This window comes from Lampetra planeri, chromosome 43 (assembly GCF_965212315.1).
Source record: "Lampetra planeri chromosome 43, kcLamPlan1.2.h2, whole genome shotgun sequence".
Classification (NCBI taxonomy): domain Eukaryota; kingdom Metazoa; phylum Chordata; class Hyperoartia; order Petromyzontiformes; family Petromyzontidae; genus Lampetra; species Lampetra planeri.
Genome location: NC_136149.1, coordinates 625,449 through 643,068, shown reverse-complemented (window position 1 = coordinate 643,068; position 17,620 = coordinate 625,449).

Genomic DNA, 17,620 nt, shown 5'->3' with positions numbered 1-17,620 from the left:
CAGCGCGGGCTCGAGCTTCGACTCGGTGCAGTTTGCCGGAACGAAGTTCAACACAGCAACGCGGGCACCAGACCTCGGTACAAATCAATGCCCGCTGCCAGCGGAACACAGACGCCACATCCACGTCCGTGCCGGGTCAAACCCAGACGGCAGTGGTGCTCGTATTGATGGTGGTTATGGTAGCGGCAGCTTCAATGATGATGTTGGTTACAATGGTGATGATAGTGTTGATGATGATGATTTTGTTAATGACATCGATGAAGACATTGATAGACTAATTCACCCCATCCCATGGTAAGAATTAATCACCACGATCGTCACATTCAACGGAGCACAGACCGTTTTTATTGCACGCCACTGGCAGCCACAGGTGAGACAGATTTGCGACACAGGAGGCCACTCACACATCGACACGGAACCGACTGGGCAGCTGGGGCAGAGATACAGCACAGCAAGTAGGTTACCGACATTTATTTATATTTCAGGAGGTGCGGAGTCTCAAATGCAGGCGTTAGCTCTCGACACTCTCCAGTTTAATATTCGTAATGACGACGTTGATAATATTACAGAGAGCAAAGTCATAAATTAGTCTCATCAGCAAGCCGCTGCCTCTTAACCCGATGCCATTGGGTGCCCTGATTTTATGGGCAGAAGGCTGCAAGCGTTTAGGACTTACGAGGGCTAAAGGAAGAGTCCGTGGTCCGATACGGAGAGCAGTGAGTGACCTGGACGAAGCTGCGTTATTCCTCTACGGGGGTCCCTTCATGTGCAGTGCACTTGGTTCATCGATCGACCAGTACTATATCATCGCTCGATTGATAAGTACTGTACCATTATCGATCGATCAGTGTTGTACCATCAGCGCAGTCCAGGGCTTTAACCCCCACACCGCCACTCGCTGGCGCGCTCTGCTCCAGTTGCTTCACCACCACGACGCCTGACCCCGTGACGACTCTCCGGCTGGGGGGAGAAGCGCAGACGCCACGGGGTCTGATCTGGGCGTCGCACCGACGCACCTGTGAGGTGTCTCCAGATTTCTCTTGGATTTGATTCACCGCCCAGCGAGACTTCTCTCCGACGTTTCCCCACCTGTTCCTCAATCTAGTGAATGACCACAAAAACTATTTTTATTTCACTACGGTGCTAATCTGTTGCCGTACAATTGTGTGACCCCATCCTCTTACTTATTCCTGCGGTTCACCCCCACAATTCCACGCGCCGCCTGCTTCACAGCGGACGTTAAACATCCCGTGACGTCATTCGAAAATTTGAAAGTTCCACCGCTCGAGTGGGATCGCGTGCGCGGACACAGCGGCGATCGAGAGCCCCGACTGGCAAGACGAACACCCCGAGTCACCCTTGCGAACGCGACTCCCTCCTGGCCTCCTGACTTCTCAGCTCCTGGTCGCACAGCATCAACTCGAACTTGCTTCTAAGCGCACTGCTCGCCGTTTGCGAGTAGCTCCAACGTTTCCAGGCAGGCCCCACGGTAAATGTCCCTTCGCCCCTCGTACCGAGGTTGAAAACGGCCTCCTGGTGCACAGCTCTGCGATCCGCATCGAGTCGATGACCTCGAGTCTCGGCCACCGAGTTCAACGGCGAGCCACGTCCGTTTGATTCACGGCTGCCAAAGAAGACTGAGTGGTGAATCGCAGACCGATGCCGTCGCTGTTGTCTTTCTCTCCCAGAATTGACACACATCTCCAACTACAATACACCTAATGAGGGTGGATATACTGGTCCCCGTCGCAAGAATGTGGAATTTACAACGGTGACTCGGGACCACCGGGAGAAATGAATACCGCCCAATGTTAAGGATCAAGCTGCTCCGACTTCCCTTTGAATGATGAGAGCAATTTTACTTTGACAAGACATGCATTCATCTATACTCACAGACTGTTGTATATCATGGTAGTATATCACACACACGGAGAGAATAAATAAGAAAATATGCAATGCAAGGCTTCAAAATAAGCCCAAAGTTGGGTCACGTCACCTTTTGTTGAGCAAATCGTTTCCCAACCATTTCGACCACGTGTCTGTGTGTCGTGGTTCACACGGCGCCATGAGGCCGGCAGGGGGGGGGGGCATCAGTCCTAGTGATGACGCACAGTGCCAGTCGGAATGCGGACCAAGGCTTGCGAATCCACTAGGTTAACTCAGCCTTAAACGAGTGCCCGGTTCGCTGGTAACGTGGCAAGTGAACGGCGGCCACTGGGAGTAGGGGCACGTAAGGAATGCGTCACTCCGTTGATTAATCTCGACGAATTGAGCTTTGCGATGACACGTGCATTGATGACACGTGCACCGCACCGGCAAGGGAACGTTTTGCAAAAACCCGGCACGAAGTCGCATTGGATTACACGCATGGAAGCCATCGTACGTGCGTACGTGTGTATCAGATCAGTAGCCGAATATAAGGATGGGGACTGAATCACCGTTGGTGAGGCCCGACCTCGTGCTCGCGTGGATGACCACGAAGGCTTGCCAGGTGTTGTGGGCGAGGGGCTGTGTGTGGGCCAGGTGCTGGCTTGTCTCCAGTTGCTCCACTCTCCTCCCCTACGCGAGGAAGCCAAGCATGCTCATCATTCATGGCGTTGGCCAAGCATCCCACAGTAAGACCCTCCTGGATAAAGAGTCTTGAGACTCAATTGAGGCTTTTCTGGATAATTGGCAGTATTATTACTGTGGTAATACTGCACTGCGCCTCGACCGCTGATACCCAGGTCTGATTCCTTTTTCTGACCATCAACTACTGCAAATGTAGCCTGTGCCCCCCCCACGCCTAGGTTGACTCAGACATAAATTAAAACTAGTAGCTACAATATCTAACCCCAATCGTTGTGTAGTTTTAACAATGTAATGCGTGTCTTGTATGAATGGCAACTTGAACGCTTGAGAACTCGCTGGGAATAATGATGGTCACGATGATGGTGGTGGTGGTGGCGTCGTTTTGATCTCAACTCTACCCTCCCCCACCTATCCCGCGTGACAATCGGGTAGCCAGACGCCTCCTGCTCAAAATGTACAAATCCATTCACTGCGTGGGAGGTCAACTCTCCTCTGCCGCCGGCCCTGGGGTGGTGTGACGCGCGCCCTCCCGGGCACCGCCTCACTGCCGGAGACGCTTCTCCAGGTCCCTCGCCCGTCCCCTCTCGCCGTGGCTCACCGACTGCCGCTTGCAATCCGAGGCCCCAATTAGCAGCGACGCTGCTAATTGGGGCCTCATCGCGAGATGCGGGCGCGCGTTCAGAGTCTTCATGAGTGATGCGGATCGTGCCGTGTGACGGCGGTGACGTTTCGCTTCAGTGTCGCTTAGAGCGCCAGGAGTGCTGCCCACAATGGCGATACGCCCCCTCTCCGGGTCGCGGTTACATTGGAGTGAGTAGTAGCCACAGCCACAGCGACGAGAGGTATACTGGATGTGGTGTGCCGGGTGCAGAAATATTTTGCGGGTGGTCGACCCGGTTCGACCCGGCTGACAATTCGGCCACCCATAATAGAGGTTTGTTTGGGTTAGATCGCGTGAATATATAAATGTTGTGTCGTTAAACCCGCCACCACCCGACACAGTCAACCAGTAAGGGTTGTCACGTGAAGAGAACGTGCCAGTTCGTCACTAGTACAGCACACCGGTGTGTTGGAGAGCCAAGCCACAACATTTACAATCCGAGTATGACGTTTCGGCAGTAATAACAACCAGCTTCATCAGGCGACAGCCACCCCTACGCTGGAGGTGTCGATGGTGCCGCGTGGCGCTACGAACCCTGTACACCCGGCCGGGCATGCACGCCGAACGGCTAAACGGCGACGCGACCGTCTGGCATCGGCGATAGCACCAATCACGCGCCACTATGGAGCACCAATCACGCGCCACTATGGAGCAGACAGCAATTCGGAATGTGCCAGCGGCAGAAATCCAAATCCCCACTTCTAATAAGAAGCAATCAGCCTGCATCGACAAGCGATAGCGGTAACGTGTTTGCGGAATGACAAACGACACTTCAATCGATTACCAATTCCCCTTTTAACGAGCGTAATAACACGAGTAATGACGACTACAGGTAAGGCGGCGACGATGGCGATGATGATGATGACGACGATGGCGATGATGACGACGACGATGGCGATGATGATGACGACGATGATTCGCGCACGCAAACACACTCGACGCGACGCCCGCGCCAACGTTGCACGAGGGGCACGTGGCCGCATTTGCCCAATCATCGACACGTGACGTCACAGCGGCGGCACGCGTTCGCGGCCCCGATCGAGGAATGGGCGAGCAAGCGAGCGAAGCTCGCGGCGACTCTTTAAGGCCAGAGAACTCATATCAACAACAATTTGTCTTTGTTGTTGTTGTCTAAAGCTAAAGTTAAGCCCAGACCTTGTCCAATACACAATCAAGCTTCGTGTGCCATCCACCTATATAAGTGCTGTGTGTAAGTGCTATCGATAAACGGTTCCATTTGGCAAATGGGCACCGGATTTTTACAGGCGGTTGCGTTTCTGCAACGCGCTCCTCCATCGCTGTGCGATGGCCACGACCGAACAAACCACTTTATATCGCCCGACGTTTAAACAACGTTCGTGGCATTTGTACGAGTGGCCTGCGCACACGCAGAAGAGTCCCAGTGAAGGTGGAGGCGGCCCACAGGCACTCTCACTGCGCCCACATTTCTCGTGAAGGCCGATCTGGCTCGTTGACCTTTGAGAAAATTTATGGCAAAAGAGGCCCAGCAGCCCTGCAATTGCCTGCTCACGGAAGGTATGTTTGCCTACTCTGTCACGCTGACCAGACGTCTTGGACGGGGTGGGACTACCCACAATTCACCCCACCACACGTAGCCTGCCGATCGGCTATGGTGAATTCATCGTGCTGCCGGGTGGACACAGGCTGCGGGAGTTGGGGGGGGGAGGGGGGTTAAGGAACGTGCATCCACTGTTACTATTGCCGCTCCCGGAGGTCGAATCGAACCAGCAACGTCTGGATTGCAAGGCCAGAACATCGCTCACCGTGACCCCGCTGCGGCAGCGTTCCTCGAAAATTAGCCGCGTCTAAATTGACGGACTCGTCTATTTGCGACGCCCAGATCATTTCGGACGGAGGCATCTTCATCATGTGTGGACAGCCGCCCACCTCCGTGGCGGCATCGAGATGCCTACGTGAGGCAGTGCAGCAAGTAGGTTCACATTTCGTACAAATGAGCATTCCCCTGGCACTTATTTGAAGAAGAAAATAAAATAAAACTCCCGTGGCACGCACGGGTTCTAGAACGCCCGCCAACTAAAAGGCTCGAGAGCGTTTCAGTTGGCGGGACCGACGTCACTTCCGGGCCGCCAGAACGAGGCCCAGCCAGGGCCCAGCCAGGGGCGTGCCCTGTGACGTCATTGCCTAGGCCGGAGGGCTTATTCTATCTTGATTTGAAGCTTATTTTACGTTTAGTGCTGGCCTTTAGTGTTTTTATTGCCACGATTCGGGGAAACCCTACAATAAAGTTGCCCAGAAGGTAAATCCCTCGTAGCAACGCGACTCTACGCGAAAGTTTCGCTTCTATTGGATCTTCTTTATGGGAGTTATCGACCCCCCCCCCCCCCACTACAGATGAACAGACGGAGCTGTGCATTAAGGTTTTCAACCATTCGCTGGAAAGCGTTAATATAAGAAGAGCTTGGTTATACATCCCAAGCAGGACCCTCATGAACACGAGTCTTGAGACTCAGAGAAGGAGACATTCATGGGCAAAGCAAGCAATCATTACCGTATTACGATTCTATCAAATGACAACTGTGTATGCACTTTACTGCGTCCCTGCAGCGCTACCCTGCCTTCTTGGGCTCTGCCTGGTTAATGTCTCCCTTCTCATCCCCTACACCCAAGAAATCCGCTCCGTTCAACTTCGTCAAAACCACTGCAGCCTCATCGCAAACGCCGGTGACTCCAGGCCCTGCCGTGACCCCGACGAACCCACCGGCCTTGCCCTCCAGAATGCCGCCTGCCCCAGCACCGATCATGCTCCCCATCAAGCAACCACCTCCACCGCCAGCCAAGCCCCCTGGTCCACTCACCGCCGTACCGGTGGTGACGGGACATTGCACAGACCCCGACATGCCCCCCACTCCGCTCCCAGACATGCCCCCCACTCTGCTCCCAGACATGCCCCCCACTCCGCTCCCAGACATGCCCCCCACTCCGCTCCCAGACATGCCCCCCACTCCGCTCCCAGACATGCCCCCCACTCCGCTCCCAGACATGCCCCCCACTCCGCCTGATGCGGCACCGCCGGTTAGGGGACCTTGCCCGGGCCCTCCAACTGCCACGCCCCCTACTCCACTCACACCTCGACCGCCCGCCGCACTGCCTTGCCCAGACCCCGCTCCAGCCGCGTTGGCCGCTCCACCCACCGCCGCCCCCCCTGGCAAATCACCGGGTCCAGACCCTGGCCCCGCCACGCCGGTCGTCGCCCCGGTGTCCGTCTCCCGCGTGGGCGCCTCCCCATCGTTCCGCTTCTGCCGCCGCTCGCTCGTCCCGGCCCCCCGCGCCCCCCTCGCCGCCGCCTCCTCCTCGGCCGCCCTCTCCCCAAAGGTGACGCTCTTGGCGGCGCCGGCCCCTCCTCGTGCCACCGGCCGTCCGCACGGAATCTCGATCGCTCGGCGCGGGGCCGCCACCGCCGCCGCCTCACCCGGACCCGGACCCGGCCCGCTCCCCGATCCGGAGCCCAACCCGGACTCGAACCCGGGGCCCGCCGCGCGGGGCGGGCGGCGGACGGGTCGGGGGCTCTCGCTGCCGGCCCTCGTCGTGGCCGTCCCCCCGGCCGCCGGCCCCGCGGCGTCGTTCTCCTGGGATCCACTCTGCTCAGGGTGGGGGGGGGGGGGAGTGCAGAGGGAGGAAAACGCGGTGCTCACCATCGCCAGTCAACTCGCGAGCCACGTGACCGACCTCTCCAAGCCGGACGCGGGGAGAGAGCGCAGCCCCCCCCCCCCCCCCTGCTCACGCACCATCCGAGCCGGGCGACGTTGCCCGAGGTCGTTTCGATCGATGCCAAAGCTGCCTCGCGTGACCTCGACCCTCAAGCGACACCCAACCTCGACCGCCCGCTCGGCCAAAGCCGGCACCGCCCGTCATCCCAGGGCGGCGATCGTCTTGCGGCGAGGTGCGGCAGCGTCAACGCTGTTGTCTGCGGTGACCCCTCGCCTTGACCTCGCGACCACAAAGGCGAAACTTCTCCACAATTAAATGAGCGTGGTTGCTCTGAGGCAGCTATCGACGTTTCAAATTGCTATGACAGCCAGCACTATGGCTTAACCGCTGTGTCTCTGACACGGCCAAAATGAGCTCCTGAGAGAAAGCGACTCCCGCGTGGCATCTCATCAGCCCTGGCACGGCGCCTCCCACACGGCCATTGTGAGCCACCCACGTGTTGAGGAGATCTCAATCAACGCCACCGTTATGTCTACCGATTATCTCTCCCATTGCCTGCAGTTAACTCACGGAGCTTCCTTTCTACATTCGTCTCTCCACGTGAATATAAACATCTTTTATTACTTCATTTAAAGCTTTCGTGACTGCAGGATTTCATACTCTTTGGGTCTTCCGGTAAAGTCACGTAGATAGAAAAATAACAGATCACGACGTTTCGATCGCAACACAAGCAATCGTGTTGCGATCGAAACGTCGTGATCTATTCTTTTTCTATCTCCGTTACTTTACCAAAAGACCCAAAGAGTATCTTTTATTACATTCCATCGGTCACGCAGCCTCACGTTTGCCGTTGTAGCTTCCAGACCCGCCCGTACCGGCCATCGGTGAGCTTCATAGCTCATCGGATTCCTCCGGCCTAAGTAATAATTCCGATTGTGACGCGACCGCCCGTAGCCGTCACGACGCTCACCTTCCGGCCGCGCCTCGACGATCCCCTCCGTCCGCGCCCCCCTCCGGGTGCTCCCGCGCCGTCGCCCCCCCCCTTCTCCACCACGGCGGCGGCGGCGGCGGCGGGGGGCGGCCCCGGTGAGCGGCTGTGCCTGGCGGGCGGGGGGCCCGCACGGGAGGAGAGGTCACGACGCGGGGCCGTCGCCGTGGCCGTGGGGGTTCGCGGGCGGCGTGACTCCGGGGAGGAGGAGGACGCTGGGGCCACGCGCTTCCTGCGAGGCGACGTCTCCTGCCGCCGGGCGTCCGGCCTGCGCGCAACCACGCGGGTTAGCGGCATCCCCTCTCGGCCCTTCCAACGGCCGGCCTTCTTTCACGCACGTATATAAGTACGTATGTTGGACTTCTTTCGCACCCTACGTAGTCAACCGTGATAATCGGAGGTGCGGGGGAAGAACGACAAACTAAACGCGAAAAGCAGCTCTAAAAATATTATTTTTCAATCTAGTTCATTTAGAGGTGCATTACTCCGGTGGTGAGCTAGTATCGGAAGGAAGAGCGTTCCAGACGGGTGCATAAGCGTATCTGAAAGTGCGTGATGCGGTGACCGTCTTTGTTTAATTGCCGGCCAAAAGCCGCTGCTGTGGAGATGACCGGAGTTCACGTGATGATGGTTTATACTCCTCGACGAGATCAGCGAGTTATTGTGGTTCATTTGTGGCAAGCACTTTGTGTGCAATGAGCGCGACCTTATCACGTGTTCGTTTCAGATCAGCGCAGGCAACCCCCCGGGTGGGAGCTGTCCCCTGTGCGGCACAAAGGTGGCCGCAGGGCGCTTTGAGCGCCTCGGCAACTCAAAGCGTGTCACGTCACGGACAATGCTCCCCGTGGCCGGGTGGGGAGGGGAAGTGCTGCCCCCTGTTTGCGTGGATCAGAGGTTCGCTTGATGGGATCTCAGTGGTAGCTCTGCGGTAGCCGCTTACGTGGGTCAGTCTCTTGATACGGAGGGTTACAAGTCCTCTTCTTCTCATCATGAAATGATACCAATTGCCCAATCGGGATGAATTTGGGAGGAAAAGATTAATAGAGACGTGACGTAAAAAAACGAGCTGACAAGCCAATCCATTAGGTGAGCCTCCGTTCCTTCGCGTCTCGCTTGCTGGGGCATTCGACCAGCTCAGCCAGGGGTCGGCAACCGAACTATCAAGAAGAGCCACATTTTTTTAGTTTGTTTTCGAATTCAGTAACAAATTCAATATTTCAAGAGCCGCAATGCAATGCATGTGAACAGGAGGCGGTGGTGGGACCTTGATCAATAACTGTCACGGAGCGAGGTCCTTAAAGAGCCGCACGCGGCTCAGGAGCCGCCCGGTTGCCGAGGGCCAGAGCCAAGCGAGCACCACGCACTCGAACGCAGGGCCTCTCCCCAGCCCTCGTGAGCCTCACAGCACACTGCACGCACCTGCTGATTGGTAATCACGGACTGTTCGGCACTGGAACAGAGGGAGGTTTGCTCTGGCCCGCTTCTGGTCGTTTGACGATAACCGGTAAAAAAAAAACCGCTAACCGTTTTCAGAAGCAGTTACCAGGTCTGGGAAAAAAAAGTCCGGAACAGGGACGGGGGGGGGGAGAAGGGGGAATCAATCGATTCGAGTGGAATTTGTGTCACGAATTCACGGCGAAATCGTCCACGTGGCGTGGCTCATCACCACGCGTTCTCAGTTCGAGTGTAAAGGCGCGGCCTGCAACAGCTCGCTCGCGTCACTGCCGGGCAGCAGGGCTCCTCTAAAGGAAGCTCTGGAGGGGTAATTGGTCTACTCTTCCACGCCGGAGTGCAAGGTTTTTCAGTTCAAAAGGTGAATCTATGATGTGTATTGCTCGAGACACACTACGATTTGTGCAGGGCACTGGTGAACCGGTTTTAACCGTTTTTGTAATGCAGTTGCTGGGAATGCAAAAAAAACAGGTTTAACAGCCCTGATCCGGAGGAGAGCAGCAGCACGGCTCTAACGCACCTGCGCTAATTGCCGTAGCGTGCAGCATGAACACAAATCATGAACACCGTCGTAATTAAAATATACACACAGTATTTAATTGCCAATTCCACCCAAGAAGCACACCGGATCTAAGTGGTGCGATTGGTAACCCCATGCGGTAAGTAACACGGCGATCGGTTTAGGGGTTGTCCGGCTTTCATGACAACATCTGAAACGCCCTTGAAGGGACAGACGGACGGGAAAAGATTGATGGATGGATCGTAGAGACGGAAGGGATGGATGGGACATGCGGCTGGGTCTCCTATTCGGACAAAAAGGACAGATTATGTCTCGGGTGCACAGAAAGATGGGATAGACAGATTAATTAATGGATGGGTTCAATGGATGGATCATAAATAAGCACATAGGCCAGAGGCAGAGGGATGGATGGGCCAGAGACAGAGGGGTGGATGGATCAGAGGGACAGAGGGACGAGGAGGAGAGGCTGAGTGACCAGGGCGTTCGTTTTCGGTCAAAGCAAAGCGCAGCCTCGCGGCGCCCGTGCAATGAACGGGGCCAAATCAAAGATTTGCACCGACGACACAGCGGGTGCCGCTCTGTGAGCATCGGGGCGACTGCCGCCATCTCCGCCACCCGACGCGTTCATCCGACGCGTTCACGCGGCCACTCCGACACAGCGGGTGCCGCTCTGTGAGCATCGGGGCGACTACCGCCGTCTCCGCCACCCGACGCGTTCATCCGACGCGTTCACGCGGCCACTCCGACACCCGCCGGGTTCACGCGACGTTCACGCGGCCACTCCGACACCCGCCGCGTTCATCCGACGCGTTCACGCGGCCACTCCGACACCCGCCGGGTTCACGCGATGTTCACGCGGCCACTCCGACACCCGCCGGGACACCCACGCGGCCGGCCGCACTTCACGGGCACAGAGCGCCGCCTGCTGTTCTAAGCTCTGCACGTTTCACGGATATTTTTTTAAAATGCTAATTAGGCATTAAGCTATCGGTATTTGGTGCGTATATTGTCCGGTGAAAATAATGTACGTAACTGAACATGTGAATATACACGTTTGCGAATGTGTTCCATTGTGAATGGATAAATATGTGAATATATAAATTTGTGAACGGTTGAATGTGTGTGTTAGACACATTGTTATTCGTGGTCAGACACATGATGACATTATTTATATCTGGTGATGCCGCTGCGACGTTGGCACGACTCGCAACGCGTACGTCCACGCGAAAAACATAAAATTTAAACTTTCATTCATATATATTGTACAGTGACGTTTTAGGAGTATGCTTTGAAGAAGGCCCATTGCCTGAAACGTTATCGATTACTGTATAAAAATATATATTTAATGTTACAGTGTTGTTGAAGAGCGTGCTGGTTTTTGGACGATATTAAAATGATCGTGCGATGTTTTTATCAGCCAACACAGCAGCATTTAGTCTAAGCTGGCAAAACTCTGGAGAGGTCTCCACTTCTTTACGCATCAGTGGGCATGTTTACACACCGCGCCAGGTACTCATTTAGGGCTGAGTCGACCTAGGGAAGGTCCAGGACTGGTTCAGATACGCGTTACTGGTGTTGGCCGTGAGTGTGAATCGAGAGACACACACAGAGACAAAGATCCCCCGTATAGCCTGCACAGACTGTAGGGGCAAGTGCTGTCAGCGAGCACCTACGAAGGCCGGCACGGCACACGACGAGGGGGTGGGTGGCCAGCACCACGCCTGGCCGCCAGAGAGACGCGGAGAGAGACGCGGAGAGAGAGACAGAGAGACGCACCTGGTGGTGCCCTGCACGGGCATGATGCAGACCTCGCGAGCCATGGCCAGCAGGGCTGTCGACTCCGCGCCGTGCTTCTTGACAAGGGGCTCCCCCTCCCCGTCGCCAGCCGGCCCCATCATCCCTCCACCGTCTCGCCCCGTGCCGTCTTCACCCAGCAGCCTCGTGTACACAGAGTCCTGCTGCTGCTGCTGCTGACCGTGGTGCTGTTGGTGGGGTAGCAGCTGCTGCTGCTGCTGAAGTTGGTCGTGGTGGTGATGACCCCACTGCGGCTTCTCGCGTCTGTGTAGAGGCCATACCCTGAAGTCCGCCTTGTACTGAGTGTCGTTCGAGAAGGGGTCTTCCGGCGGCAGGTACTCCCGGCGCGGCTTGCAGCTCGGCTCGCGCGGCACCCTCCTCCACGCCTTGTAGTCGCTGCGGGTCACCGAGCGAGACGCCCCGCGGCTCGACGGCTTCTCAGGCGTCTCGCGGGCAGCTGCAGCAGCAGCAGCATCCCCACCACCGCCACCAGCGCTCACCCCCAGCCCTTGCTGCTGATGATGATGCTGATGAGGATGTGGATGCCCGGGTCCCGGATGGCCACCGCCGGAATTGGCGGCGGCGGCGGCGGCGGCAGCTTCGTTTGCTGGTGGCAGTAAAGATTCCTCGGCGAATGTGGCGTGAGTGAGAGGGATGGAGATGTCGTCCACGTCCAGCTGGTTCCAGCAGCGAGCCAGACAGCAAGCCCGGTTGACGCACGGCCACGCCATTGTGGCGACGGTGTGTGTGGTGTGTAGGTGGGTGTGTAGGTGGGTGTGTTGTGTAGGTGTGTGTGTGGTGTGTAGGTGTGTGTGTGGTGTAGGTGTGTGTGTGGTGTAGGTGTGTGTGTGGTGTAGGTGTGTGTGTGGTGTGTGTGTGGTGTGTGGTCTAGGTGTGTGGTGTAGGTGTGGTGTGTGGTGTAGGTGTGTGTGTGGTGTGTGTGTGTGGTGTGGTGTGTGGTGTAGGTGTGGTGTGTGGTGTAGGTGTGGTGTGTGGTGTAGGTGTGTGTGTGGTGTGTATGTGTGGTGTAGGTGTGTGGTGTAGGTGTGTGGTGTAGGTGTGTGGTGTAGGTGTGTGTGTGTGGTGTAGGTGTGGTGTGTAGGTGTGTGTGTGAGGGGGGGTGTGTGGTGTGTGTGTGCGGTGTGTGTGTGAGGGGGGGGGGGGTGTGTGCGGTGTGTGTGTGGTGTAGGTGTGGTGTGTAGGTGTGTGGTGTGTGTGGGGTGTGTGGTGGTGTGTGTGGGGTGTGTGTGTGCGGTGTGTGTGTGAGGGGGGTGTGTGTGTGTGTGTGTGGGGTAGAGAATGCAATATCCTCTGTTCTTCACGGTGGATTAATTATCTGCTAGACACACGGAGAGACATCCACTTATATATACTTATACTGAATAATATAATTGTAGTGTATCTGTGCATGAATGTCTGTCTCCCTGCCCGCTGTAGATCCCCTGTGAATGCGTTGCAGGTCCGTGCAAGCCTGGCGACGGTGTGCAAGAGGCTTCAGCCAGCAGTGGATAGACAATGGCCGCTGCTGATGCTGCGAATGCCTAGAATGTGGTTGATGATCCTACAACTGCCATTAAGTCTGCCACTTATGATGATGATGATGATACGGCTGCTGCTTCGAGTGCTGATGCTGCTGCTACTGCCGCCGAATACATTGCGTCTGCTGGTGATTGATGCGGCTGCTGCCGATAGCGATAACGACGTCGATCTGCGACGTCGCCTTCTCGAGCAGAGTGCGGTGGATGTTGCGGTGGGGAAACGTCGCGTGCGCAAACCGAGCTGCCGGCACAAAGACGCATCGGCCGAGAGAGGCAGGCACAATGGGTCTCTGCGCGTACAGAGGCGAGATATTTACCCGTGAGAGGCGAGCTAAAGGTTGACTACGCCCAGCGGCGATGCATGATGCTGCAGAAACGATGTTGTCGCGCCCGTGATGTCCGCTGATGATCCACACGCGTGCAGCGTGCCGACGCCTGCACCGTCTTTTGTCTTTGCGTCCTGGTGGGTCGAGGGGCTCGCTGACAGCACTTGCCCCCAACAGCCCGATGTAGGAGGCTATGCGGGGGATCTTTGCCTGTGTCCCGGTGTCTCCGTCCTCTCTCTCTCTGTCCTTGCACGCAATTCGGAAGAACATTCGCAATTGGCGGAGCTTTGCGCTGCTGCTGCTGCTGCCGCCGCCTGCCCAGCACTGCAATGCGAACGTCACGAGTAGGCGTTCGGGCTCATGTTCCAAGCCAGCATTCTGTTGCGACAGTATATGGATACTGTATTAAGGTTGGAGCGGTGGTGCAGTGGTTAGCGCGCTGCGCTACGAACCCAGCGACGCGAATGCGATTCCCGCTCACGGCCAATACCTGTGACGATTAATGAACCGGTCCTGGGCTTCCCTGCAGTCGACTCCGCCATAACATGAGTGTCTGGTGCGGTGTGTGAGCATCACCACTCGGGAGACAAAGGCGGCCGGGCGTGGTGCTGTCCACCCCCCCCCCCTCGTGTGTCGTTCTGGCCTACATGGGTGCTCGCTAACAGCACTTACCCCAAGTCTGTTAAGGCTAGACGGGAGATCTTTGTCTTTGTACAAACCACGAGTCCTGAAGCAATGTAGACCTTCCGGCCGATCCTTCTCTTTGTAAGCGAAACCAACCTAAAGGTGAGTTTAACACGTCGTCGGCTTTCGCGACAAATATTATTTATAAAAGGTTTTTGGGTTAGATCGCGTAAACATAAATGTGTCGTAATCCTCCACCACCCGACAGTCAATTAGTAAGGGATTTGCCACCGGTTTGTTGAAGAGTAAATCCACAACTTTTACAATTTTAGTTCTGGCAAATCGCCCGATGATGCTGGATGCAATTACCAGCGAAACGTCGTACTACTCAAATTGTAAATGTTGAGGATTTACTCTCCAACACACTGGTGGCCTGAAGTAGTACCGTGACAAATCCCTTACTAATTGGCTGTGTGGGGTGGGAGGGTTACGACACATTTATACATACCACGCTCGAACCCAAAAACCTTTATTACGAACCTTAAGCCCGTCAGTTTTGGGGCCAACATAGAACAAAAATTAGATTGTTGTTGTTGTTGTTGTCGGTGGGTGGGGGTGATTTTGATAATTATACGCCGAGACTCGACTAGAAGTGTAAACATTCAGCTTCCTAGCACTGCCAGATCATCATCCTTATCAAAGTGGCCCGTTAAACGCCCTTCGACATGACAATTTATTTGGCTGCCGGGTGCTTGAGGGTCTTTCGGCAGATTTGGCCAGATCACTTCGTGGCCTAACCACCAAAAAAGTATGGATCACATTAGCTGGCAAAACCTCCTGCAGCCGTCTGGAACGCTCTTCCTTCTATTAGGAAGCCAATGGAACGATGCCTTTTAAATTTTGACTGGAAACGCATTTCTTTAGAAGTGCTGTGTTTAGCCTGTTGCCCCCCCCCCCACACCTCTGATTAACAAGGTTGGCTACGTACGGTGCGAAAGAAGCTCAACATAAACATATCTCGAGTTATCGTCGGCTGATTGTACAAGTCAAATCGGAGCGATCGACAGCTTCACCCACTCTTCGGAATCTCCATGAACGCGAACCCGAGTCCTTGAGTTTCCCGGCCACATAGACCTGGTGGTAGTCAGCTGTCACTCTTGCACAGGACTCCTGCTGGGCATGAGGTCCCACCGGGTTCAACAAAACCAACTCGAAATTGGTCGACTCGTGGCACCAGCAGACAATTCCGTGTCGCAGGCTCTACAACTTTTTCAACACTGCCGCACCATAATGAGAGCTTCTCCACATGCCTTGCGTTTTTGAAAATGTATCAAATACTACTATTGATGACAGCCCTTTTTATCAATCCACTGCTAGACGAAGGCTTCCTGTTAGCAGTCAGTCGTGGGAGTTGTTCGACTTAACGTCACACTGGTCAGTGCAGGCTGGTAAAGGAGGGCCCCCCCATCACCGGCTCAAATATAACGAGCCACGGATGTTCAACTCGGCCGAGAAATGAACTCGGGTCCATCAGGTTCAGAGCAGTGCTACATCGGCCTTGCCAGGCATTGACATAGCTGCTGCATTGATATTGCTGCTGCATTGACATCGCTGCTGCATTGATATTGCTGCTGCATTGACATCGCTGCTGCATTGACATTGCTGCTGCATTGACATTGCTGCTGCATTGACATTGCTGCTGCATTGACATCGCTGCTGCATTGACATTGCTGTTACATTGACATCGCTGCTGCATTGATATTGCTGCTGCATTGATATTGCTGCTGCATTGACATCTCTGCTGCATTGATATTGCTGCTGTATTGATATCGCTGCCCCGCCCATGCTGCTGCCGATACACTTGGGCAACGCTCATCTCCAAACCTTTATAATCAATTTGCCTTGACAGGCTAACCCCTTTTCCTGATGACGACCGCTTGTGTTGCCATCGAAACGTCGTGACATTTGTATTCACTTTATTTTTTTAATTGTGCCTATCTACTTGACTTTACCTAAAGAACCAGAGTAAGACCCTTATTTTAAACCGGTCTTGAGACTCGGCAAGACATTCACGTGTATATTGACATGTGCATGATAGTATTTATTGTAATATGTGAAGTATTTATTTATATACCACACGACCCTCAAAAATTACTTATGGCTGTTTTTATTAACAGACAATTACTGTATGTTACATGAACATTAACAAAAAAAAAGCTACACATTCCTTCCAAAATATTATCATGGTTGATTTTTCAAAGCAATGTAACAGTATATTCTGCTCTATAATCGGCCATATTAAAAACAAAAAAATAAACTCATTACGGTCAAAAAGGCACAAAATAAATCAAATTGCCTGCTCCAATACTAACACATGAGCCACCTTAAGGGCATTATACCATTAACTACTCCACCATACGCTTAGCCAAAATGTCCACTTTAAAAATTTCCTGTTAAATAATAACAATAAAGTGTAAATTCGCATAATTCGGCGCAAGTAAAATCTTGCAAAGTTTTTAAAAAATCTTGTATCGCAAGCGATACAAGGACGAGAAGTCCCTTAAAGTGGCTCAAAGAAGGGCGGGTTTGCGGGGAGGAAACAGAAATACAACAAAACTGAAAGATGTTGACATAAAACGTGTTAAGTTGTCGTTTTGTTTTTTATATAAACGTGTTATCGGCTCGTTCAAGAGCGAAGCTTGCCCTCTGGTGTGGGAACGTCAGCGAGGGCGCGGCAGCCGGCGTGTTGTGTGATGCCAAAGTCATCGACGACGGCCATTCACAGCAGCGAAAGAAACAAAGCGCGAAGACAAACTTGCCCCGTGACCCGCAGCGCTCACGAGGTGCTGAGAGGTAACCCCACCTAAAATTCCGATGCGCTAAACAAAAACCCCAAAATGCTCCAATCGACAAAAATTACTGTTCTTTTTCTGTTTTTTAAATTTCTCGATAGACAAAAGTAGAGAAAACATGTTCACGATTCTAAGCTAAACAACCAATGCCAAGTCCTCTTTGCTTCTAAAACTGCATAGTAACGGTTGGTTCTAACTTCAATTGTAATCATGATCACACGTTATTGGTTTCTTTGATAATTTCATTTTAAAATATTCGTCAAAATGTGCATGTTGATGTTCAGATGTACGTGTTTTTTTATTGTCCGTGCACCATGATACACACAAGCAGAAAACTATTTTCCATAAGTGAAAATGTTTACTTGGTGGGCAAAAACTGCTGCACGCGCCCATGCGCATGAGGGAGGTCAGTCTACAACCCAAGTAAATCTGTAAAAAATTTAAATGCATCAACGAAAACAAACAAGCAAGAAGAAATGTTTGCACACTGTAATATATATATTTTTCGCGTTCCTATAAATGTTTGGGCATGCCGCCATTTCATCTGCCCGGTTCTACATCAACACGACAGCCTGATAAGACTGGAAAACAAAAATAAAGAATT